This window comes from Anolis carolinensis, chromosome 2 (genome assembly GCF_035594765.1).
Source record: "Anolis carolinensis isolate JA03-04 chromosome 2, rAnoCar3.1.pri, whole genome shotgun sequence".
Taxonomy (NCBI): Eukaryota; Metazoa; Chordata; class Lepidosauria; order Squamata; family Dactyloidae; genus Anolis; species Anolis carolinensis.
Genome location: NC_085842.1, coordinates 119,546,907 through 119,573,275, shown reverse-complemented (window position 1 = coordinate 119,573,275; position 26,369 = coordinate 119,546,907). Strand labels below are relative to the sequence as shown.

The 26,369-nt window shown below is 41.1% G+C and overlaps 1 protein-coding gene across 2 annotated transcripts in view; it reads left to right on the top strand.

The window, feature by feature from the left end:
• kcnip1 (potassium voltage-gated channel interacting protein 1) overlaps nucleotides 1-26,369 on the top strand; it is a 747,099-nt gene that overhangs the window by 283,716 nt on the left and 437,014 nt on the right. The window contains exon 1 of one of the 2 annotated variants that reach the window (XR_010002822.1): nucleotides 1,268-26,369. This exon is cut by the window's right edge and continues 21,959 nt beyond it. The exons of the other annotated variant lie outside the window; for it this stretch is intronic. The gene's annotated coding sequence lies outside the window, so the exon portion shown is untranslated. Of the gene's footprint in view, nucleotides 1-1,267 lie in introns of those variants that run through there. 2 annotated transcript variants of the gene reach the window in all.

The window sequence follows — 26,369 nt, the reverse complement described above, 5'->3', positions numbered from 1 at the left end:
GATATTAGTTGACTTAAATTTAGAGATGCCCACTATTTATTACTTTGTAAATGTCCACTTTGCTGCAAAATAAATTTTCTGACAGAAATTAATATATTATCTTCACTTCACATTCAGAGTTGTGAAAAGATTTCCTTAACTTTATAAAGTCACTTCAGATACTTTATGGATTATATAAATCCTGCCATTATTATTAGTCTTTTGTGCTTGGCTTCTGCTGAAGTGTGGAATAGTCTGTTTCAAAAATAACTTGTGAAGGGAACATAGTAATTGAGGTCAGATACAGTCAAAGTCTTGATGAATTATACACTGAGAACTGCATTAAATAGGCGGCATCCATCTGGAGATGAGTCCAATACTCAGCTTTTTATTATTATTATCATCTCTGGCCTTTGTAGCTTGATGGTTAACTCTGTATTCGCCTTTTAGAGCCTGTATTTTGGGGCAGTCATCTTTGTTCAAAAGCTGTAAGAGTGTCTTTGTTTCTTCTACAAAAAAATCTGTTCCATAAAGCCTTTCCCACAGTATCATAGACTAATACATAACTTTCAAAAGATATGTAAGTTTTATAAAAGAGAATGCTGTACTGCCTTTGCTGCACAAGCTCTCCAGTGTTCATTGCTTCAAATCACTGAATTGGCTAACTGGAGGACTAGGAGACTTTCCTTCATCATCATCTATGGGAGGAACACATTCAAGATCTAGCGGTGAGCTTCTATTTATTTATTGTCTCAAATGCAGCCAAGAACAAGAACATATAGTTGTCACCAGTTCATCTTAGAGGGCTTAGGAAGGGGGATGTGCCTGTGAAATTAAAGATGAAAAGCTGGTTTTGTTAAATTTAATATTGCAAATTAATTGCATTTGAAATGTTTGGCATATATACTGATAACAGATCTAGGTGGTCTCCCATCTTATTCTTGGTATAATTGGAGAAATATAGATATTTTGTCCTTTGTGTATGCAATTCTGTGGAAGTGAAATGACAATATTCTGTAGCTATTTGGGAACTGGAAAATTACAGAAGACTTATTTAATGTAGAGAAAATGGTATAGGACAGTGTGGTCCAACCTGCAGCTCATGGGCCACATGCGGCCCACCAATTCATTTTTGTTGGACCTTGCCCTTCTTACTGGAAAAATATTTTAATTTAACATATGAAAAAAAACTGCTTTAAGTTTTTAAGAAATGGCCATATAATGGCCATATTGAAGTCCTCACATTCCTGTACTAAAGTTTGATTGGCCCTCGGGTAACTAAAGTTATGGGGGCAATGTTCCTGGTGACATCTGAAGAATTTCTAAAAAGCTTTAGTTACAGCCTCAATGAACAATTTACAAGAGAAGAACAAAACTGCCAAATACAATTGTAATGGAGAAATGTAAAGAAGGGACGATGGAACATAGGAGATATGATATGGAGCTGGCTTATTTTGTTTTTGCGGGAAAGTAAATAAGAGGGGATTTTTATTTCAAGATACTTCAGATTGAAGAGGAAGGTACTTTCAAACATTAGCTTTACATGCATACGTACACAAACACACCTACATGCACAAACACAAAGAGAAAGCGAGAGCATTTTCCAAACTGCCATCAATAAACCTGCCTGCAACATATCTGGGTATACATTTTAAAAGATGAAATTGCCTGCTGTACATTTTGTATGTCACTGAAAGCTTACCAAATTATTTTAAGTCTGGCAACCTTGCCCTATGAGGAGTGGACCAAGGAGCTCTTAAAGTTAAAACAGGACATATTAGCCATGATAAAATATTTGAAAGTCTGTCATATTGAAATGGAGCCAGCAAGTTGTCTGCTGCTGTAGAGACTAGGACATGAACCAAGTGATTCAAACCAAAGGAAAACAGATTCCACCTAAACATCAGGAAAAACTTCTTGATGTTCAGAGTTGTTTCTTCCAGCTCGATGATTCTATTCTATATTTTACAATGGTAGGAACAGACAGAATGTATGTTGCAGAGCAAACTGACCATAACCCTAGAAAACCACTACATGTGCGGGCCTGCTCTAAATTCCTTTGGTTTTACATTCAGTTCCAATACGCTGTGATAAATTCATGCTAATAAGAAACGGTAGGCTCCAGTTCCAGTGACAGTATAGGTAGGTCTTTGGAGAAGGAGTAGTGTACAGTGGCAGAAATAAATTATGTGTTGCTTTCTACAAGTGCTGGGTGATCTCTTTTCGAGAGTGTTAGCTATCTCTAGAGCTGGTTGCTGCAATGTAACACTACCTTTGTCAAATTGGTTAGCTAAGCTGCAAGCTAATGGATGGCAAGGTCACTAGGGCAGTCCTTTGACACTCTGGCAGAGAGATGAAAATTATTCATCTTTACACAGCTTGAGCATTTCATCCTCAGGGAAATGCTTAAAGGTGATATGACTGCTTGCCCTTCACACTTTTGTAACTGCCCGGGGTTAACAGTAAATTCTACCAGCTACTTCACAAGAGGTTTGTCACCTAGGATCATACTAAATCATTAGTTTTTTAAGGATTATTTTTATTATCTCATGCCCAATCCCTCGGTCTAGGTACACAGTGTTGTGGGATATCTTTTTCATGGGATAGCTATTCAAAAGTTTGCAACATACAGCTGGTAACTTTACTTTAAAACTGTAGGGATTCATATGTTCGGTTTTTCAGTCTACACAATGTTTCATTTCTAAATTGACTTGTTCACAGAAATATTTCCAAAACACAATGAAACAAAATATTTTCTCTCTCTTTCTCTCCCCTTATCTGTTTAAAGTGACAAAAACCAGGAGATAGCAACTGGAATCACAGCTAACTGAAATCATGATGTAGGAGTAGATAATTGTTGCCCCCCCCCCCTCCAGTTATTTGGAATTGCGATTCCCATCTGGACCCATCACTGCCTATGCCAGTTAGGTCTCATCATTGTGGGCTGATTATGTCTGGAGACCTACAGCTGTCCATCCCAGTTACAAGACATAATCTTAGGAAGCTGGTCTCTTCATTACAAAATAGTCTTCAATCAGGATTATTTTTCAGCCAAACATCAGTATTCATGAAGAGAATAGATGACAAAACAAGTGGTTGTATCCATATTTCAGACATTCCTGGATGACAGCTTCCAATCTGGGAGTGAGCATGGGAAGTTAAGATCCCTGAAGTCTGTCTGGGGAAGAAAAAGAACACAACCCGTGTTCCCTACAACTAGCACACTCCACTTAGCCACCCACCTGGATTTACTCATTGACGAACACACAGAGGTGGCCATGCTCTTGCATCATGTGCTCCTTGGCAGCTAATCAGGGTCAGCCAGGAAGAAAATCTTCAGAATCTGTTATCAGAGACTATGCAAAGAACTGGCATGCTCCTCCTCCTCCTCCTCCTCCTCCTCCTCCCTATATGGCTAATAAAATACCTTACAAAAATCAGGTAGGCAGATGTAAAAAACAAGATCATAGACTTGGAGTCAGTCAAGCAGAGGGACAGGCCTTGCCCTCATGCCACCTTAAAATGGCTCCCCCAAAGGAGTGAACCCCCTTTGGTGGCAACCCCATCCCTGCAGACATCTTTCTTTTGTTCCACAGCCTCTGGAGGCAAGCAGCTATTTTTGCTGGGAGTGCAAATCTTGCATTCAGTCTGAAAAGAGCCAGTCCTTCACAACAGGAGCTGAGGTCTGAGATAGCACATAACAGGCAAACACTGCCTCTTCCTTCCCTGCTGATGTTCCTTCTGGTTCTTCTGGATGATGTTGTTAGCATCCTATCAGCAACCCATCAAGGGTGAAATTAATAACAAGATATACATTACATGTCCGGGATTTCAAGAAGACTGCCTGACTGTATAGGAAGACTGCATTGTTCAACATTCATGTCTGTTTACCTTATAGAGAATTTATTTAATTTTCATCTTCTTCAAACTGCTCCAATAGACATCATCTCCCTCATTTCTCTCAAATCATAATCTGGGAAGAAAACATTGCAAATACTAGCATCCTGTCCTTGAGTTTTCTGTGTCTTAGAACAGATTTGAGGAATATTGTTAGATTGGCTGGCGGTTGCCCTTCTTAAATACACAAGAATGCTATCCAGAAGATAAAAGCATTACTCATTTGAGACATCTCATGGTTCCGGACAGTATTTTGAAAGCTCATTCTGCCAGTTGTCTTTTAAGTTAATTAGAATTCTGTGTATAAAGTCTGTAAGGACCAATGCAATGACAAGAAGGAATAGCAGCCAACAATATTTAATTCCTGATCTACAACTGTAAACATGTGTTTGCTAGATGAAAAGCATTTACTTCCTAGATGAACTTCCAGTTTCTTACTGCATTCTAATACAGTTTGGAAAGGTAATGTATCAGTCTTTTTTAGTGGTCTAAAACTGAAGAGAAAGGAATTTCTAGACCAGAATTTCTCAAACTGCTCCTCCAGATATTTTTGACTTCAACTCCCACAATTCTTAACAGCTAGTAAGCTAGGTGGGGTTTCTGGGAGCTGAAGTCCAAAATACCTGGAGGAGCACAGTTTGAGAAATACTGCTCAAGAGATACAATTCAATGAAGCCATCAATGGGAGCTGTTGATTTCAGTATCAATGGAGTAATTAAATCTTCAAAACACATCCTATGTTGTAATGTAAAATATCAGTGGTGACTCTCTACAGAAGGCATCATTTCTTTTCAAGATATTTGGTACTTCTGAAGCAAATTGGTTGTGCAGAATATTGACCAGGTTATAATCAATTCAACACCTCCAAGTTTCATTGATTTCCATCTCAGTTACAGCATTTACAAGACATGCTTCCAGAAAGGATTGGTCAGTTTTCCATCAGTGGAAAAAAGAACTGATATTGAAGACAGGAAGTTTCTGACAGCTGTACCGAAAGATTTGTCTTCCTGAGTAATGAATAAACATAGGAGTATGAGCCATGCAGGAAACATCTTGCAGTTGAAGTTACAGATCTGTGTAATGGCTGTTAGGCAGAGCATTCGTTTGCTTTACAATTGTCTTTGCTACTTTCTTTTTTGAACTGACAGTTATATTGATACATAAATGATATGTGCAATTTTTTCTGTGTAGTAATGTATGGAAAACTCAGTTATTGGAGTAAGCTTAACTGGCCCTGATGAGCTCTTATTATTTAACACTATTGAATTTGAGTAATAGTCAACTCTACTTTATAAATGGTACATAATAGCAAGAAGTATGAGCCTTCTAAGACATTTGAGAGATTAGTGGGGAAGCTATAATAGCCCTTAAGACAGTTTGCTAGGAATAATGCTCTTCAGAACTTTCTCTACTTACCTCATAGTTGCCTTGCTGTCAAGAGCATGTGCTCCCCTCCATGCCAGTGAATTGTTTAGTGGCAATTTGCTTCTAAAATATTTACTTGCATTCATCAAGAAAGTGGCTATGGCAACCATACTGTGTGCCAACAGATTGGAAACACGATCCCACTGTGGCAATGTTTTGTTAGTTAAGAATATTTAAAACCATCTAGATGAGACAGAAAAATGAAATGTGTTTTATCCTTGTGCCTGACCTTTTTACATATAAAATGGGCTTACTGTTATCTATTTTTTATTTTTATAATAAATGGACTGATTGTTCAGTAGGAAACTATTCTATCCCTCCTGCTGTGCTATACTCAAATAATGTTTTCTCATCACTAATTTTCTTTTGGGATTAGAACTGGAACCATGCTGTGTTTCCTAAGCATTTTGAGAGGAAGCAGTGGTGTTGAAAACATGATCTGATGCAATTTAAAGTGCAGATGCATCTTTTTAGTGCTGATTTCTGTAGGGATTTTATTCTCTAGAGGTAATAATAATAATAATTTTATTTCTTACCTGCCTCATGGCTCAAGGTGGGTCACAGCACAGTCAAACACACAAACATCACAAAAAATCCTTGAAAAACACATACTAAAATATTTCTATGTAATATATTTTAAATACACAGGACAGAGATTTAAACACAGGGTACGAGTTTAAAATTCATGCTTAATACTGGCTGGGTAGGCCTGCCAGAAAACATAGGTCTTTTAGCCAAAAATGGTGAATCATAGGACTTGTGTTCTTACAAAATTTGGAAGTCCCATCATTTGTTGATGTCTAGTTTATGATTTCCAAGATACAGGCTTGTGTAGTGACTGTTGTCACAAACCTTTGAACTTTCACAGAGGAAGTAAAGGTTGACATTTATCTAACTTAACAGGATACGACAACTCAATTAATGGTATTATTTTTGAAATATCAAACCAAATCTTCAAAGCAAAGACTTCCTTCTTCATATTAATTCTTGCTCTGAACCCCAAGGCAGGATTTGTTGTAAATACTTCAGAGTGTTAATTGAAATGGAGTTCATAATAATTAGGTTAGCTTTGGCCAGTCAAAAGTGATTTCGTATCTCATTTTAAATGGCCTTGTTTACTATAGGCAAGAGAGAGAACATTAGTCAAATGTTCAGCATATGTCAGTAATTTATTTTAAAAAATAGGCTTTGTAACAAGATGTTTCACAATGTCTAGCAGAAAAACAAATATGCAACTCACTCGGAAGCATAATGACACTACCTTTAGAACTCCCTCCCCACTGAGATTAAAACTGTCCCTTCCCTCTTATCTTTCAAGAACCAGTTAAAGACCTACCTGTTCAAGCAAGCTTTTGATGAGGGAATTCAGTTGCTAATGATATCAAGGTCAATTTGCACTGAGCTTAGCAAAATGTATTATTATATTGATGTGTCTCCACAATAATTGTAATTGGTTTTAAATGTTTTTTAATTCTAAATATTTATATCTTATTTCTGAATGTTGTTATGCTTTGTGTAATTTTTGTCTTGTGTTTTATGTTAAATGTGCTTTGATATGTATTATATTATGTTGTGAGCTGCTTTGGGTCCCATTAGGGAGAAAAGTGGGATATAAGATTTTTTATTATTAATAATATTGTTTCCAAGCCAAGAATGCTCTCCTGACTAGGATATAATTGAATTTGCAAAACTCCGGATTAAAATGTGTGTAAGTAACATTCAAACTTTGGTTTTAAGCTCTTGTTCAAACATTGCTTTAGTTGTGGGTAGCCTTGTGTTGTTTTTTTTTTAATGTTTTGCTGGACAATCAAGGATGCATAAAGCTATGCTTCCTATAATTTTATATTTTATCATTACAACTTTTCTAGATCCCAGTGAAATTAGTTTTGAATAGGGATGTGAATTTATGAAAACAAGAAACTGAGTCCCTTTTTCTCCAAAGGAGAGGGGGGAAAGGTGTCATGTTTTTTGCAATGTGTGCCTAAAGTGAAATCAATTTTAGTCAAAAAATCAACTCAAAAAACTAGGGTCAAAGTGAGTATTGTACTTCAACTCTTATCAAAAAATGGAACTATCTCCTTCTCTAAGCAGAGCAGTAAAAGGTGAGAGCTTAATCTGTCCCAGGAGAACCTTTAAAAAGCAATGAACCCCTCTACACTCTTCACGATGGCACCACTTCTTGCCTTTTTGAATGCCTGGGTCAGTAAATGACAATAGCACCTGGCCCCCTGAGGCACCATTGGTGCTTTGCCATATCTACAAATGAGCCAAAAATTTTCCGTCAGCTTATGTGATGACTCATGGGCCATGTAGTCCCGTTCCTAGTACTGTTGTGACAGATGAAGAGGAAAACTTGGGTTTCCCACCGTTTCTGCCAGATTTGGAGCCCTTGCAGCTGCAGGATGTTTGCCCACAAGAAGTCAGACAAACAAGCCTTGAGGAGAAATCTCCCCCATTTTCTCGCCACCTTTATTATAATCAAGATAGACACGCTTGGGAGGCGACTCGCCGAAGCGCCCGGATAGCTGCCAGACAATTAGATGATTAAGTCTGTTTCCCTTGGGAAAGTTTAAGGAGTCCTGCATCTGGACAGTATAGGTTTCGGTTCTTGTTCCCCAGAGAAAGTGTGCTTTGGCGGGAAAACAAGATCCTATATAGATGTTTGGCCACAAAGGATTCCTTGCGGAGTCAATTCGTCAGCTCGTGGAGTGAGATCGTGTGTAGACTTCGTACCCCAGTTCCCAGCTCCTGAACCAAGTTTCCAGCCCTGCCTTGTTCCACGGATTTCTATGGCCTCAGTTCTTGTTCCACGATTGTCTTGTTTCAAGTTGGACCTTGCCAAGTCTCAAGTCTTGCCCTGCCTTGCGTTTTAAACCACGGACCCTGTTTCTCGGATTCCAGCCTTGTTTTCCTCTCCTTCGGATTTACCTTGAGCCTCAAAGACTATGGACAGTTCCCCACACTATTGCTTGCTAAATAGTGTGTGTTTCGGTGAAGTGGATTATAACTTTGGGCTTTAATATCATATATTGGACATTGTTTTCCTGGACTATATTTGACCTTTCTTGAAAGGTCTATTTCTGAACTATATTCTACACTTGTTTTTATTGACTTTATATATTCCCTTAATAAAGATATTAGATAGATTCTGGCCTCTGCGCGTGGTTATTGGTGCTCTGCAGCCTGGGTCCTGACAGTTTGACTCCGCCACCTTAAGCACCAATTAACCTAGGCCAGAATGTCTACTGGAACCAGGGCGGAAGCCCAACCACTCAGCTATACCATCTCCAAGGATGAAGTGGACAGAATCCGAGATATGCTCCATACGCAGGAGGGAGAAATACGGGGCTTGAAGGAACGCGGAATCCGTCTCCCTGCCCTGGCATTGCCAACCAAGTTTTCTGGAGAAGCTTCCAAGGTTCATGTTTTCCGTCGCCAATGCCAGGCCTATCTAGAAGCCCGTCATGCCGAGTTTCCCCAAGAAGACATCAAGGTAGCGTGGATCTACAGTCTCCTAGACGGGCCAGCGGCCAACTGGGCGACGGCGCTATTTGATGAAGCCTCCCCACACCTAAGTTCCGCGCAAAACTTCCTGGATCACCTTAAGGCGACTTGGGGAATCGAGGACAATTTAGAGGCGGCCGGCCACAAACTCCGGCGCCTTCTCCAAGGCCCATGTCCCAGTACATAGCCGAGTTCCGAGTGCTGGCCCAAAACACCGGCTGGAATGACGTAGCCCTCAGGGGACAGTTTCGGGAGGGTCTCAACATCGAGATGTTGGAAGAAATCTCCAAGGTGGATCCCCCAAACTCTCTTGAGAGACTTATTGACCAATGTTTACGAGCCGAAGTCATGCTTGCCAACAGAAAACAGTGGCTCCGAGGCCAGAGTGGAAGAGCAGGAGTAAAACCTCCCGCTCCTGCCGGCATCCAACCACGTCCAATGTGGAGACCCCCACCACCAGCCCCATACCCCAGAGGAAGCGAGGAGGTGCCGATGCAGTTGGGCAATGTGCGTCCCAGATTAGATGTTGCTGAGAAGGCCCGCCGTCAACGTTTAAACCTCTGTTGGTACTGCGGGAACGGGGGCCACTTTGCCAGAGAGTGTCCAGCCAAAGGAAAACCCGCCGCTCGTTTGGCGGCGGCGTCCTCCGTGGAGAAGGAGGCGGCCGAGGCGGCAGGCGCAAAGCCGGCGGGGGAAGCCAGCGACCGGGCGTAGAGAGGCTCGCCAACCTGGTCAAAAACCCCATTCAAGAGCCGCAAACCGGGGTCCTATTTCTCCTAGTGGTCACCTTGTGGTCAGCGAAAAAAGGACCCGTCATGATCCATGCCATGATAGACTCAGGAGCAACAAACAATTTCATCGATAGAGAGTATGCCGACTCTCTGGGATTACAATATCATGATTTCAAGAACGCCCGGGTGGTGCAAGCCATAGATGGCCGTCCCCTAAAGACAGGTCCAGTAAGTCAATGGTCTGAACCCACCAGAATGTGGATAAGGGAACACATGGAAGAGATTTCCTTCTTTGTTACCGAGGTTCCCCACTTCCCTGTGATTTTGGGAATTCCATGGCTGACACTCCACGACCCAAAAATCTCCTGGACCAACAGAGAACTGCAGTTTGATTCTAAATATTGCCAAAACCATTGTCTTGTAGCCAAGGTCTGCCATTCCACAGACACTGAACCCATCATCACCTTGCCCAAGAAATACTCAGACTTTTGGGATGTTTTCAATGAAAAGGAAGCCGAGAAACTACCCCCGCATAGGCCCTATGATTGTGCCATTGACTTGGTGGAGGGGGCCCCGATTCCGCGAGGACACCTCTACTCCCTGACTGAACCAGAGCAGGAAGCTCTCAGGGAGTTCATAGAGTCAAACCTCCGCAAGGGGTTCATCAGACCCTCTCAATCCCCAGCCGCTTCCCCAGTGATGTTTGTGAAAAAGAAGTCAGGGGACCTACGCTTGGTGGTGGACTATAGAGCATTGAACAATATCACTAAACGGAACCGCTATCCCCTGCCTTTGATCTCGGACCTATTAGACCGGCTTCGAGGGGCCAAGATTTACACCAAGCTGGATCTTCGGGGGGCTTACAATCTAGTTCGCATCAGGGAGGGGGACGAGTGGAAAACCGCCTTCCAGACTAAATTCGGATTATTCGAGTCCCTAGTCATGAATTACGGTTTATGTGGAGCTCCAGCAACGTTCCAGCACTTTGTCAATGATATCTTTCAAGATTATTTAGATCGATTCTTGATCATATACTTGGACGGTTTTTTGGTGTTTTCTAGATCACAATCAGAACATGAGAAACACGTCAGAATGGTGTTACAACGATTGCGGGATCATGGACTATATGCCAAGTTGGAAAAATGCGCTTTTGATCTACAAGAGGTAGAATTCCTGGGATACCGTGTCTCGCCACAAGGGCTCACCATGGACCCGGCAAAGGTTTCAACAGTATTGGAATGGCGGGCGCCAACCAACAAGAAAGAGGTGCAGCGTTTCTTGGGGTTCGCGAACTACTACCGCAAGTTCATTCCAGACTTTGCCCGCTGGTCTGATCCAATCACCAGCTGCATCCGTGGAAAACAGCCCTTCCGCTGGACGGAGCAAGCAGAGGAAGGATTCCAGCAACTAAAGAAGCTATTCACGTCCCAGCCAATTTTACAGCACCCTGATCCTAAGACCCCTTTTGTTGTGCAGGCTGACGCCTCCGATGTGGCAATCGGGGCTGTACTCATGCAACCAGTGGGAGAACATCTTCACCCTTGTGCCTTTTACTCCCGTCAACTAACAGCCCCAGAGAGGAATTACACTATTTGGGAAAAGGAACTTTTGGCCATAAAGGCAGCCTTTGAAAATTGGAGACATTGGTTAGAAGGGGCCAAATTTCCCATTGAGGTTCATACTGACCATCGTAATTTGGAACATCTAAGAACTGCCCGCAAGTTAAATCAAAGGCAGCAGCGCTGGGCTTTGTTTTTTGAGCGTTTTAACTTCCAGATCCATTATGTAACCCCTGCTCAGACCAAGCAAGCAGATGCTCTTTCACGAAAACCAGAGTATGCCGCAGGGCGCAGAGAGACCTTCGAATCCCAATTGCTACAGCCTGAAAACTTTGCCACGCTCACAGTGGGAAACACCAAATCCACTGCAGTTGAACCAACTCCCTCTACTCCAGGACCCCTTTGTGCTCAAAAAATTAGAGCCAGTCAACAAGCAGACGCCTGGGCTCAAGATCAAATTCGCCAAGGACTACGTTTCCCTTTCTCACTAAGGGATGGGCTACTATGCTACAGAAATCATGTCTACATCCCTCCAGGACCTGGCAGAGAAAAGGCACTTCACCTATGTCATGACTGCAAGCCAGCAGGACATTTTCGGCTATTTAAAACCATGCATTTGATCCTACGAGATTTCTGGTGGCCCAAGATCCGTAAGGATGTGGAGAAATATGTCAATACCTGCCCGGTATGCCAGCGTTCTAAGACAAGAAAGGAGAAGCCCTCAGGGCTACTGCATCCCCTTCCTACTCCATCTCGTCCATGGGAGATAATTTCTGCGGATTTTATCACTGACCTACCACCTTCTCTTGGTTTCACCACGATCCTAGTGGTGGTGGACATTTTTACCAAGTTGGCCCATTTCATTCCCTGCGATGGCCTTCCCACGGCCAAAGAGACTGCAGATTTATTCCTTCAGCATATTTTCAGACTACATGGTTTGCCCAAGAGTTTAGTCACAGACCGTGGATCTCAATTCACCTCTCGTTTCTGGAAGGCACTGCAAAAACTATTGAGCATAGACTCTCGTTTATCTTCAGCTCACCATCCCCAAACGGATGGGCAAACTGAGCGCACCAATGCCACTCTGGAACAATACCTTCGCTGTTATGTAAACTATCAGCAGGACAATTGGGCTTCCCTGTTACCTCTGTCAGAGTTTGCCTACAACAATGGTGTCCAGGCTTCAACTAAAGAAACCCCGTTCTTTGCAGACTACGGCTTCCATCCACGTTTCTTTCCCTCTGTCGTTGAAACTTCAGAAGTCCCCGCAGCGGAGGACTGGCTGCAAGAACTCACAGCGGTGCAACAACTATTGCTCCAGCAACTGGACCAAGCCAAGGAGGACTATAAACGCCACACTGACAGTCATCGCCAGCCGGGCCCCGAGATCAAGGTAGGAGATCGGGTTCTTCTGTCCACTCGCTTTTTGCCCTCTCAACGCCCCTGCCGAAAGCTAGATGCTCGTTTCATTGGTCCCTATCCAGTGGTGGCGCAACTTAACCCCGTGACTTTCAAACTCCAACTCCCGCGCTCTATGCGCATTCAACCAGTGTTTCATCGCTCCCTGCTCCTTCCGGCGGATGGTGTGCGCTCTGATGCAGACCGGCCGGCCCCCACTCCTGTTTTGGTGGACGGGGAGGAGGAATTCGAGGTTCAGGACATTTTGGATTCTCGCTTCCACCGCTGCCGCCTTCAGTATCTCATTGACTGGGTGGGTTTTGGACCCGAAGAACGCTCTTGGGAAGACGCTTCCACAGTCCATGCCCCTGATTTAGCCCGCCGCTTCCATCAGGCCTACCCTGCCAAGCCGCGACCCCGCGAATCGAGGAGAGAGGCCAAGTTTGAGGGGGGCCTTGAGGAGGGGGATAGTGTGATGACTCATGGGCCATGTAGTCCCGTTCCTAGTACTGTTGTGACAGATGAAGAGGAAAACTTGGGTTTCCCACCGTTTCTGCCAGATTTGGAGCCCTTGCAGCTGCAGGATGTTTGCCCACAAGAAGTCAGACAAACAAGCCTTGAGGAGAAATCTCCCCCATTTTCTCGCCGCCTTTATTATAATCAAGATAGACACGCTCGGGAGGCGACTCGCCGAAGCGCCCGGATAGCTGCCAGACAATTAGATGATTAAGTCTGTTTCCCTTGGGAAAGTTTAAGGAGTCCTGCATCTGGACAGTATAGGTTTCGGTTCTTGTTCCCCAGAGAAAGTGTGCTTTGGCGGGAAAACAAGATCCTATATAGATGTTTGGCCACAAAGGATTCCTTGCGGAGTCAATTCGTCAGCTCGTGGAGTGAGATCGTGTGTAGACTTCGTACCCCAGTTCCCAGCTCCTGAACCAAGTTTCCAGCCCTGCCTTGTTCCACGGATTTCTATGGACTCAGTTCTTGTTCCACGATTGTCTTGTTTCAAGTTGGACCTTGCCAAGTCTCAAGTCTTGCCCTGCCTTGCGTTTTAAACCACGGACCCTGTTTCTCGGATTCCAGCCTTGTTTTCCCCTCCTTCGGATTTACCTTGAGCCTCAAAGACTATGGACAGTTCCCCACACTATTGCTTGCTAAATAGTGTGTGTTTCGGTGAAGTGGATTATAACTTTGGGCTTTAATATCATATATTGGACATTGTTTTCCTGGACTATATTTGACCTTTCTTGAAAGGTCTATTTCTGAACTATATTCTACACTTGTTTTTATTGACTTTATATATTCCCTTAATAAAGATATTAGATAGATTCTGGCCTCTGCGCGTGGTTATTGGTGCTCTGCAGCCTGGGTCCTGACAGCTTATAAATAGAGTCAGCTTATACATGACTATATTCATTACTTTAATCATTTGGGGAAGGGGGGAAAGGTTAAGAATCCCGAGAATTAACATGTTCACTTTACAGATATCTCCAGCTAAAAGAAATTGTATGTTCCTGCTGAAACAGTTGCCCCATCTCAAGAATTCAGTTAAAGCTTGTTCATGTATTTAATCAGTTGTGTCTGGTGCTTCTGCTCAGGGGCGGCTCAAGGCATACGCAAAGTACATGGTTGCAAAAGGCACCTCTAGAGGGCGCCGCGCTGCTCAGGGTCAGGGCCGGAGGGTCAGGGCCTCACCCGTTAGAGGGACGGAGGGAGGCTGTGCCGCAGCGGAAGAAGAGCCCGGCCCCTCCCCTTCTCCCTCCTTCCCTTCGTGGTCCCGTCGGCCTGGGCTCCTGTGAGCCCGGGATAAGTGCCTAATTTGGCCACTGCTGCCTCCTCCTCCTTCTCCCCAGCCTCTCTTGTGTTGCTCTTCCCTCCCACTGGGGTTCCTTTCCCACTGCTGCAACCCTCTCTGCCGTCCCATTCCCTCCTCCCCTTTCCCTCCCCTTCCCTCTTCTCTCTCCCTCTGCCTCTCTTGTGGCACCTGCTTCTGCTTGTTTTTCTCGGTGGAGGAATTTGGGCCGCAGCTGCTGCTGCTGCCTGGGGCCGTGTGTCCCTCATGGCGCCCTGTGTGCCATTCGGGACGCCCGTGGAAGGACCCTCAGGGCTCTTCCACACAGCCATATAACCCAGAATATCAAAGCAGAATAACCCGCAATATCTGCTTTGAACTGGGTTATCTGAGTCCACACTGCCCTATATCCCAGTTCAATGTTTGGTGCTAAAATCATAAATATAGTAATTTCTACATAACATTACCATGTATTGAACTGCCTTTTCTGTTGATTTCTTGTAAAACGTGATGTTTTGGTGCTTAATTTGTAAAATCATAATGCAATTAGATGTTTAATAGACTTTTCCTTAATCCCTCCTTATTATCCAACATTTTCGCTTATCCAAAGCTTTTATTTTTCAGTGATTGGTTTGGGTGTGTGTGTGTAAAGGACTATGAACGACTAAGGTTCTTTCAGGAAGGGGGAATCTTTTTATCCCACCGCTGCCACCAATTTGTGAAGATGCAACCACCAAAGACTCAGAGAGGAGACCTTTTACTTTCCCCCCCTTCTTCTTATTCACTTGAGATGGTAACACAACTTGGTTTATAATATATGTGACAGAGGCTTAGATGTTGGAGGAACAATAACAAGTTTATTCAGGCTCAGAGCTTAGTGGTTACAAATGTTGTTTCTCACTTAGAGGCACTTTTATTAACAGTTACAATACTAGAATGAGGTGAGTCAAACTCCCTAAAGTGTCACTTCTTTTACTTAAAGTAGTTAGAACTTCTTCCTCTGCTACTTTTAAACCGTAGTCACCCCTGTGATATACCATCACAGATTCTCTGTTCCTTACCAGGACACAGACTACATTAAATAAGTCACCAAACTCATTTTAAACCGACTCAAAATGAACAATTGAGTCTCCTTGATCCCCTCAACCTAGGATCAATCTTCCCTGTGCCTCATCAGAGCACAGACTGAATCCCTTTTTTTAAAACTCTGCACTTTTTCAATAAAACGGCAGTTGGCTCCGCCTACTTCTCCATGGTAACCAGCCTCTGAGTGCTGAGATGCAATAACTATAATACTTACCCTTTTAAAACACAAACACACAATTAAACATAACATCTGTAAACCAAAAATTCATACTTCATTACAGGGTAGGCACCAAAATTCTGTTCACTTACCCTTGAAAATTACCTAGGGCCAGTCCTGCTTCTGCTTTAGTGTGGCATTTTATCTACTCTGGGTTTGAGTCTAAACTTCAAAAGACCTATCCATATCCAAGGAATTGGGAGAGCAGATTCACCAATGCACTGATGTGGGGAGCCATAATTTCCTTAAGTGCTGTTTAGTTCTGTTTCTCTTATAAGTGCAGTAGAAAGTCAAGCTGTTATCTCCACCCTCTCTTTGTTGTTCTATGCCAGTGATGGCGAACCTATGGCACACATGCCAGGAAGGGCACACAATGCCCTCTCTCCTGGCACATGGGCCATCATTTGGCCCATGCTTGCTGGCCCTCCCAACCCTGCTTGCTTGCTTCCCCATTTGCCCACTCACTAGCTCCTGCTGCTCACACACTTGCCCGCCCCCCTACTTGCCTGTTTACATCCCCATTCGTTTGCTCTCCCATAAGTACATACAGCTGCTCTGAGTTCTCCTTGGAGTGATTAGTGTGGGATATAAATGTAGTAAATAAATGTAGTAAATGAATAAATAAATAATTTTGGACTTAAGCTCGCCCAAAGTCTGAAAAGACTTGAAGGCGCACAACAACAACAATCCTAATTAACCTGACTATCTCATTGGCCAGAAGCAGGCCCACACTTCCCATAGAAATCCTGATAGGTTTATGCTGGTTAAAATTGTTTTCATTTTTAAATATTGTATTGTTCTTTCATTGTTATTGTCGTTGTTTTGCACTGCAAATAAGATATGTGCAGTGTGCATAGGAATTTGTTCGGGTTTTTTCCCCAAATGATAATTCGGCCCCTCAACAGTCTGAAGGATTGTGGACCGGCCCTTTGCTTTAAAGGTTTGAGGACCCCTGATGTAGATGAATCTTTATTTAATACAGATTCAATTGTTGGTAACAGTTCTTAAATAGCTGTTAGAAAAATCATGCAGGCAGATGGATATGTTTTCTGAATGCAGAATCCTGGGGCTACAATTAACATTGTTATGGATGAGAAGCTATGGTGGGGAGTAATTTGTTTTTCTAAATATATAAAGTGGTTGATAAAGGAGAAAATGCTGAATGAGTCCCATGTCTTTTGGTTCTAAATTTTACACATGGGTTCTGTAATGACTAGTGAGGTGTGGCTTTTGAGAGAAACTCTTCCCATATTCCAAGCACTGAAATGGTTTCTCCCCTGTGTGAGTTGATTGAAGACAAGTGAGACTAGATTTGCAAGTGAAACATTTCCCACTCCCCCACACACTGAAAGGACTTTTCTCCAGTATGAGTTGCTAGATGACAACTGAGGGTTATTTTTAACCAAACATCCATTTTAATTTTAATTGAAATATTGCATCTTGCTCATTTGATTGGAAAGAAAGACAAAGGACTTGGAACATCTGGTTTTAAAATTAATTTGTTAATGTTAAATGGTTGCAATTGAGAAGTTAAATCATTCTCACTAATCCTAACAATTCAGATAGTTTAATTCATTAAGTTAATGTGCTTGTCTCATTACTTTAAATGTTAATTTTAGAAACAGGTCATGGGATTAACAAAGAATAGCATAGAGATTTTCAATGTTGACCCCTAGGGGTCCTTATTGGTTACTCTATGCTCATTTTGATGTTTTAAAGATTCATTTAACAAAATTGCATATTTCTGCAGATGTAAAAGTTTGTTGCATCACAGTCATTGGCTAGGGGATGTGGGGGCCCAACAAACTGGAAATTGTCAAATTAGGAAAGGGTGTTCCAAAGGACTTTCATCTACAACATGTTATCCAATTGAGTTTGATTACTGATCTATATCTCCTGTTTTTACACTCTTGCCAACATGTACTTCATCTATTCACTCTTTAAACACATAGTTGGTAAAAACAATAAGTAATGATGATAAAGGTTAGTGAGGAATTATGTGTTTATATCAGCTGGAATACACTAATCCATTACAAGAGCAGTAATAAATGTCTGGTTACAATGATCAGTCAGGAAGAGCTTGACGAGTAGGAAGAGCAAGCACTCATTGGTGCCTGCAATGCAGAGATCCTCACCTAGTATTTGATATGTAATGTGAACCCATATTCTTCACACCAAATGTTTAGGTATCAACATTTTGTTAGACAGATGACACCTTCTCCTCCTTCTCTCAGGGCTCTTAGATGTGGATGCTGGCTATTTGGGAGAAGCTAATTTTGATTGAAATATAATCATCATCATCATCATTTTTATTTGTATCCCGCCCATCTCCCAAGGAGACTTGGGGCAGCTCACAACATAAATAATACAATAAAATACAATACAACATGCTACATGGAGTGGGATAAACAGTTAATATTGCCAGATATTGCCAGATTCCTTTGTATCAGCCACCTTTGTTTCCAAAGTAGAGACCCAACAAAAACCTTGTTTCTGAGGATTCCAGTCTCATTGAGACCTAATCAGACCATAAGGAGTCCCTTGTAAGTTGGAGGCAAACCTGTCACTGTGACATATTTCTCTGAACACACACATCCCTAAATAATAGTCTTTAAGGCCTTCCAAACAAAACCTTTGTAAGTATAAAATTAGAATACATGCAATCTATGGTGGCACAGTGTGTTAAAGCGCTGAGCGACTGAACTTGCAGACCAAAAGGTCCCAGGTTCAAATCCGGGGAGCGGAATGAGAGCCTGCTGTTAGCCCCAGCTTCTGCCAACCTAGCAGTTTGAAAACATGCAAATGTGAGTGCATCAATAGATACCGCTCCGGCGGGAAGGTAATGGCGCTTTATGCAGTCACGCCAGCCACATGACCTGGAGATGTCTATGGACAATGCTGGCTCTTCGGCTTAGAAATGGAGATGAGCACCAACCCCCAGAGTCGGTCACGACTGGACTTAACATCAAGGGAAACCTTTACCTATGTCTTAAAAATTATTGTTGTTTAGTAGATGTAGCACAAAAAATCCTTCTATAACCACGGGAAAGCCAAAGAAGAGACAGATGACATTATTTATGAGAAAAATGGTCCTGAATATTTTTAAACAGGAAAGGGGGAACATCTGGCTGCTCCAAAGGATTTGTCCCAATTGTATCATCAAATGGAAGAAGAAATAAATGTATCTGGGAAAATTCAAAGCAGAGAAGTTAAAATAAGTGTCTACTTCAAGATGAAATATTTCCACAGAATTGTGATTCTATATTTTGTCCATACATTAATGCAAGGGGAGAACACAAATTGTGGCCCATGAGCTGCATGTGACTCTTGCAGTTTCACACTATTTTCTGAAAAGCCATTCTTTAAACAAAATCAGCCTGATTTGGAGCAATTTTGTCTCTAAGCCAGGTAGAAAATCTTCCCAAATCTGTGAAAACACATGACAATATTCTCCATTCTTACAACCACCTCGACCTCAAAATGCACCCATTTTCCTAGGCAGTCCCTCTCAAAGGGATGTCAGGAAATGAGTGGAAGTCATGTCCTGTCACCATTTTAAAAGAGAATGAAAGAGAAAACAGAGGTATTATGCTTGCTGGTGGTTGTTCTACAGGGGAAAATTGCCACCTGGTCTCCATGCAATTGTCTGCTCCTGCATTAATAGGTGTAATGGTGCATACAGAAGAATTCAAATGTCTTTCTAGAGAATGCTTAATGCTCCCCTAATATTAATAGTACTTTTATTGCAGAATGGACAGTCATTATCCTTGCCCCTCTGCTTCACTCACTGATATCAACATATAAGAAGGACATGTCATAAGTCAGTGGCTCTCAGCTTGTGGATCCCCAGATGTTTTGGCCTTCAACTCCCAGAAATCCTAACAGCTGGTAAACTGGCTGGGATTTCTGGGAGTTGTAGGCCAAAACACCTGGGGACTCACAGGTTGAGAACCACTGCTATAGATGCTCACTTAGTAACATGGTGTCTGATTTGTGCAACATTAAGACAGGAAATGGTTTTGTACCATTATTTTGTTTATTATTTGATTTCTGTGCTCAACATTCAACTAGTGCAGATTTATTTTGAGATTTTAACTCCTTCTCATATGTGCAATTGTCTGTGGAGAATATAAGGCTTTAATTACACCAAGTAATTGGATTTCTATTCCAGTATTTGGATGCTTTTATTGCATGATGGGTAACTTTCCCATTTCTATTAGTCTCAGTGGTGTCTTAATTAAAATGCATATTTCCATTCAGTGTTTGTTTAAAAAATTGTTTTCAATTTTACCCCTTTTCTAAAAAGCCCGCCAGCAATTAATGATAGATTCAAATGAAAAGATAGCTCATTAAGAAGGAATTGCTGTGGCAAAGTTGTTGGAAAACCACGTACAGGCTGTCGCAGCCTAATTCTCCCCTTCAATCATCCTATGCCATAAAGTGATCTATGTCATAAAGCACAATTTAAGATGGACTTGAGCAATGAGAATTGCAGTGTAAATGCTAACAGCATGAAAATCATCAGTTCAACATAAGTTCTGTTGAGCTCCTCCTCAATGAATGATGGAAACATTTAGCCCTCTTTCCCTGTGTAAGTATATCCCACACATTTTCCTTTCATCCAAATTAACAGCCATCTTGAGGGTAGAACTATGTCAATAGTATATAAAGTAACTTGATCTTCTTTTAAAAAATAGAATTGCCTAGACACTGTCACACATAACCCCTGAGAGAAATTTTGCTAGGCAGAACAAGAAATTTTGGGTCCTCGAAGGTGGCGGGGGGGGGGGGGGTGAAAGAGTGGCTGCTCTCCTTTTTCCCTACTGCCATCAAAAATTCATAGACCTCACTGTGGCTCTTTGGGCCCTAGACCAAAGTACTGGTTGAAACCAGAATGGGAATGAAGAGTTTACATATGAACATATGCATGAATTTTCATGTGCTAGTACCCTTTTTATTTTGAGAATGTAGTACACAATGATATCTTCAGTTAAGAGTTTGATTCATTCCATGACTGTGCTCTTGACTCAGATCATTCTTATCTGAAGGCAGATTTTCCCACTGAAATGCTGTTAATTCATTCTGGGGCCCCAACCACTCCTCCCAATTTATTTTGTTACGTGTTTTTAAATAAGAAAATGTACTTTATAAATAACAAATATTGTATAAATGGACATTCACATGGAACAATAAAAAAGAAAGATCAACTTTTAAATAGTAGAAGGAAAATGTGGCATTGAAACACATTTGAGGCAACAAAATGTGTGTTGGCTAGTGTAGCAGTAAGGCAAAACCTACACATTCACATGGAAAAATTAAAAAAGAAAAATCAACCTTAAAATGGTAGAAGTACAAAGTCGTGGCAAGAAAACACAAAGTAAAGAGGCAGAAGCATTATTTTCATTTTCCATACTAATTTCCCTCCCTCCCTCTCTTGCTCCTCTGTCTTTCTCCCTCCCTCCCTCCCTCCCTCCCTCTCTTTTCATGGAGCCAAACATACAAGGAATTTTTGTTCATGCCAGGAATGACTTGAGAAACTGCAAGTTGCTTCTGGTGTGAGAGAATTGCCTGTCTGCAAGGACATTGTCCAGGGGACGCCCAGATGTTTGATGTTTTACCATCCTGTGGGAGGCTTCTTTCATGTCCCCGCTGACAGACTAGAACTCACCCCGCTCCATGGATTCTAATTGCTGACCTTTCAGTCAGCAGTCCTGCTGGCAAAAGGGTTTAACCCATTGTGTCACTGGAGGCTCCATACCAGGAATAAAAGCCACACAAAGTCAACTAACCGAAGGTTCCTCAAAGTTGAATGTTAGAGGATGTAGAGATTTCCCCAGTTTAAAATGTTTCAAAAGAATATAGACTATGTAACTTGAAAACCAGTGTAAGTCTTTTTCAGCAGAGAATTGTGTTGGTCATTTCAAAGCCTCCACATCATCTCTTCTGTTCTTACCATTGTCATGATCTGACTGTAATGCCACATAGAAATGGCATATTACCTACATTATATTTTTCAAACTTTCACAATTTAATATTACTCTCTTTTCAACTAAGAAGAAAGAAAGCTGGAATCATTAATTTTATCCAAGTCACAAACTTTCCCACAGTGACTAAAGTTCCACAGGTAAAACATATTTCCTAAGGTTAGAAGGCAGACCTCATAGGCATTCAACTCCGGGTGTTCCCATGCTGGGTATCTTCACAAGAACAAAACCTAAAAATGGTCCCCTGTTTTCCAAATCCTAGCTCAATAATGAGGTTTCATCTAGATCCAACTTCAATTATGGTTGCCTTGGAAGAAAAAAAATCAGAACTTACTTAAAAGGCAGGGTTTACCCTCTAAGTTTTGTTTGTGTTTCATCTGATTTGAGTAACCTCCCTTTATTAATAGTGTACATTTCATTGCACTGTCTTCTTTATTACTAACTCTTCCTCATGGTTCCGCATGTATTGATTTAATGTTTTTTCTCTGACTGTTAAGTGTTTCATGTTGAATTTATGACATAATTTGCATCATGTTTTAATTCCGCTTGTAAACATGCATGTGCACACCTTGCTCTTTTGCAGCATGCTTTGTTTTGTCATCTTGTTCTTGCCTGATTTAATTTCAGTCCGATTTTGCTTCTTTGCTTCCGTTATATCTTTAGACACATAGTCTTGTCACAGTTCTTCCTGACTGTCAGCATTTTGTCCTTAGGTTTGAAAGAGCTTCATTTACACACTGCCATTTGCCTCCTCTCTTTCTATCACCTTCATTTGCAAACGGCTGACATCTATTTGCTAACGTGCATCTAGAGTCTTGTTGTTTTGACAGCTGCTTTAGTGCAGTAATATTATGCCAGCAATTCTCATTTCATTCTCAATGAGGATGGGAATGTCAATTAGCCTATCACTAGTATGTAGACTGTTCAGGCATCATTCCTGTTGTAGTGTTGTAGGATTTCTGCATGTGGAATATAAAGTAATAATTTGATTTTCCATTTGTAATGTTACTACCCTAAACATTTGAACAATCAAATAAGAATCAAATTATTGATATTGAAAACAAACAGTAAAAACACTATCTTTTAACTGTGATAACTCTCCAATCCAAATAATGTCACAGTAGCAACATCGAAATAGATTTGCTGGACTGGGTGTAAGGCTTATCTAATCCAACATGTTCCTCGCCAAGTCAGCCAGCCAGGCAGATGCCTCTGGTAAAGCCACAAACATGACATGACAGCAATGGCTCATCCTTAATGTAGTTTCAAAATAACTGGTGTTCAACAATATAATGCTTTGATCTTGGAAATAGAATGTAGCCATCTTAATTAGCAGTTATGAACTTGGATGGCCAGCCAGCCTCTCAATAATAATAATAATAATAATAATAATAATAATAATAATAATAATATAACAACAACAACAACAACAACATACAATCCTAAGGTTAGCAGATACCCCTAAGGATCATCCAGTTCAACTTCCTTATATCATGCAGGAGGACACAATCCAAGCACTTCTGACAGATGGCCACCCAGCCTCTACATGATGATGATGATGATGATGATGATAATAGAAGCATAGAATCCAAGAGTTTGGAGAGACCCCTAAGGGCCATCCAGCCTAACCCTTTCTACTATGCAGCAGGACACAATCCAAGCATTCACAACACATGGACAGTGTATAAATACTATAAAATACTACATAGGGACATAGACCCCCTCACCACTTTCACAGTACACAAACAACCAAATGCATACTAAACGTAAAGACAACCATACAACAGACATTCAATACCACCACTACCTCAACAATTTCTCACCAACACCACCAGACAACGCCACAGCAACGCGTGGCCGGGCACAGCTAGTGAAATATAAAATATCACTAGTATTTTATATTAAAAATATGTTGTGAACAATGAATCACAAAGTTTAGCAGTCTATTTAAGGTAATAAAACTGTAGATATTACATCCTGAGATATACTCAAAGCGGCTGTGCATGTAAATATAGGATTAAATATAGAAATGTAAATATAGAAATATAGAAGTTAATAGTGGTATTAAATTAAAACAAGAAAACCCTTAGGGCATATTGTAAGTGATAGCCATTCAAAAATGAAAGATTTAAAGTGTGTGGATAACTCCTGTATACATGTTTGAGAACTACTTCCTTCAATGTTCAACTGAATAAGGAAGAACATGAAGGCTATTAGAGTTTGGGCAAGGAAGGCATTGAACTGCCCTTAGTGTCCCTATGTCTGCGACCTCCGTCTCCTCCATTCCCCACATTTGTGCTGAATGCATGAAAGTTGGGAGTAGAGAGAAAAGGTCTCTTGTGGGGACATTGGACAGAACTGGTCCAAATCTCCCCTCAACTCCCTATATACTTGAACTTTTTACAAGTTCAAGAGTAATTTCTACAAATTAGTAGAAATGATGGGCGTTAGCATTTGATCGACCCTGCTTGGCATTTCAAGGTAGCCACTGTGAGAACAGATTTATTAATTTTCTCTATGTCATCCACATATTCTTTGGAGAACCATTTTGTGATCATAAATATACAAATTTGGTTCATTATGCCTTTTGTTTACTGCTGTTGTACTGCCTGGCCTGCTTCGTGTAACTGTCTGCGTAATTTCTCTCTGGCTGTCAGCTTCCAATATCCAGTCTATCTACCTCTTGAGTTATTCTTTTGTAATTTAAACAGGAATTAGAATAAAAATTAAAAGTGTTCATTGCCAATTATTTGGGGATCATTAAGGGTGTCATGTCATTTCCCTCCTCTAGTAAACACTTCACAATGAAACTATTTTTAATTAAAAGTATGTGATTTCTGCCTTTGACCTTTTCAAAAAAAAGTTGTCAAAAGAATTACTGCATGTCTCCATCCAAGGATGTGTATTTATTTTTCATGCAATGACAAATAGCATTTGGCCAGAAACAGAATGCCATGTAACCCATCAGCATAATAACATTTGGATAACACTATATAACAAAATTTGAAGAAAAAAAATCTGTTCCTGCTTGAGAAGTGTTAGTTCCTGTTTAATTGTGCAGTACTTACTTTGAAAGTAGTTGTTATACTCCAGAAACTTCATTTTTGTGGTTGCCACAAACCATGTTGAATTAATTGAGAGAGTACCTACCTCATCACATTGAAAGGAGACAGCATGGGTGATGTGACGCACCTTTAAGAGTAGAGAATTGCCTCATATATCATTACCAGTCCCATTTCACGTTCTGCCTTTCCATCACACGCACACTCACACATGGAAACTTAAGAGCTGGCAATACATTCACCTTACAGTCATCACAAGGTCAATATTACTTTTTTGGTTCAGGAGAAACAACAATATCCAAAAAGAGAGATCCCTTACCCTGCCCAAAGCCCCTTAAATTAAAGAAGGGTGGCACTAGTTTAAAACCACTTCTTTCCATGCTATCCTATTGTTCTGCCCCAAACCCATAGGATACAAGAGACAGTGATCCAGGTTAAAATTATTTCTTTCAATGGGATCCTATGGTTTTGCATCAAAGCCCATAGGATACAAGAGACGGTGATCCAGGTTAAAACTATTTCTTTCAATAAGATCCTATGGTTGTGCATCAAAGCCCATAGGATACAAGAGATTGCTGACAGCTGGCCAATGAAACATGACAGGAAAATTTTGATGGTTTTCATCACACCTGTTTTTCAGTTGTGAACACGGCAGTAAAGTGCAATAAGAGGTAGGAGCTCTGAACACAATTGCTGACCCATGTTCAGAGTCCCCTCCTTTCAGGACATTTCTGCCTCTTTTCACCCTGGGGGGGCGGATTTCTCAATGTAATTAAGTTGATTGCTGGAGTTCTCTCCTTTCAGGACACTTCTGCCTTTTTTCAACCACGGATGAGCTCAATGCCTCTCCATGCTTAAAAAGAGGTTGAAGTGTTCTATGACTGGGAAATTTCTCAATCTAATAAAGTGGCATGACATAGTCACTGAAAAACAATAGCAAAATGTCCTGCAGGATGTCCCTCAGTTTAATAATTTTTCCCATGTTTTTATGATAGAACCAATTAAGAAGTGACATTTATAACCCAGGAACAAAAATCAGGTTACATAGTGTAATCAGATATTCAAATATTCAGGGTTTTTTATTGCTATTCCACATATGTCTCTGTCAAAAATAGAAGCCATGACATAATTTTTTCTATAATCTGACTCTTATATGAATTACAGGATGCAAGAATAGGACAGTGTTCTTTTAGAAACCTGTGGGATACATTTTCCTTCATAATAATGTTCAGCTGAGCAAAAACATATTGTGAAAAAAGTTTATAAACGTAGAGATAATTATGGAAATTCCATAATTTTACCATGATAGACTCCATCTTAAAAGCTCAAATGCAAAAGTGAACTTGAACAATGTTAAGAACAAAGGAAATATCTAGATCAACGAAAGTCCACGAAGAAAGTGAGCAAAAGGAATGTGTGTTTTCCCGAAATAATACCTGGTAATTCAAATACACACATACACACCACTTCAGGATGATAAACATAAAAATATATGAGCAACTCTTGTTCAGAAGTTTGGAACAATGGCATGATCAGTAAAGAAAAACTAACAATAATCCAAACAGCAGTGACAAGGAGAGAGCCCCATGACTCTTGCAATATGTTGTAGACAGACAAAAGATCTGTGTAGCCTTTGAGGAATTGATTCAGCCTTAACCTTTCCCCTCTGTAAGAACTTTGTGAACAGATAGTGGATAAATAGAAAATGTCTCAGAAGAGAGACAATACAACCCAC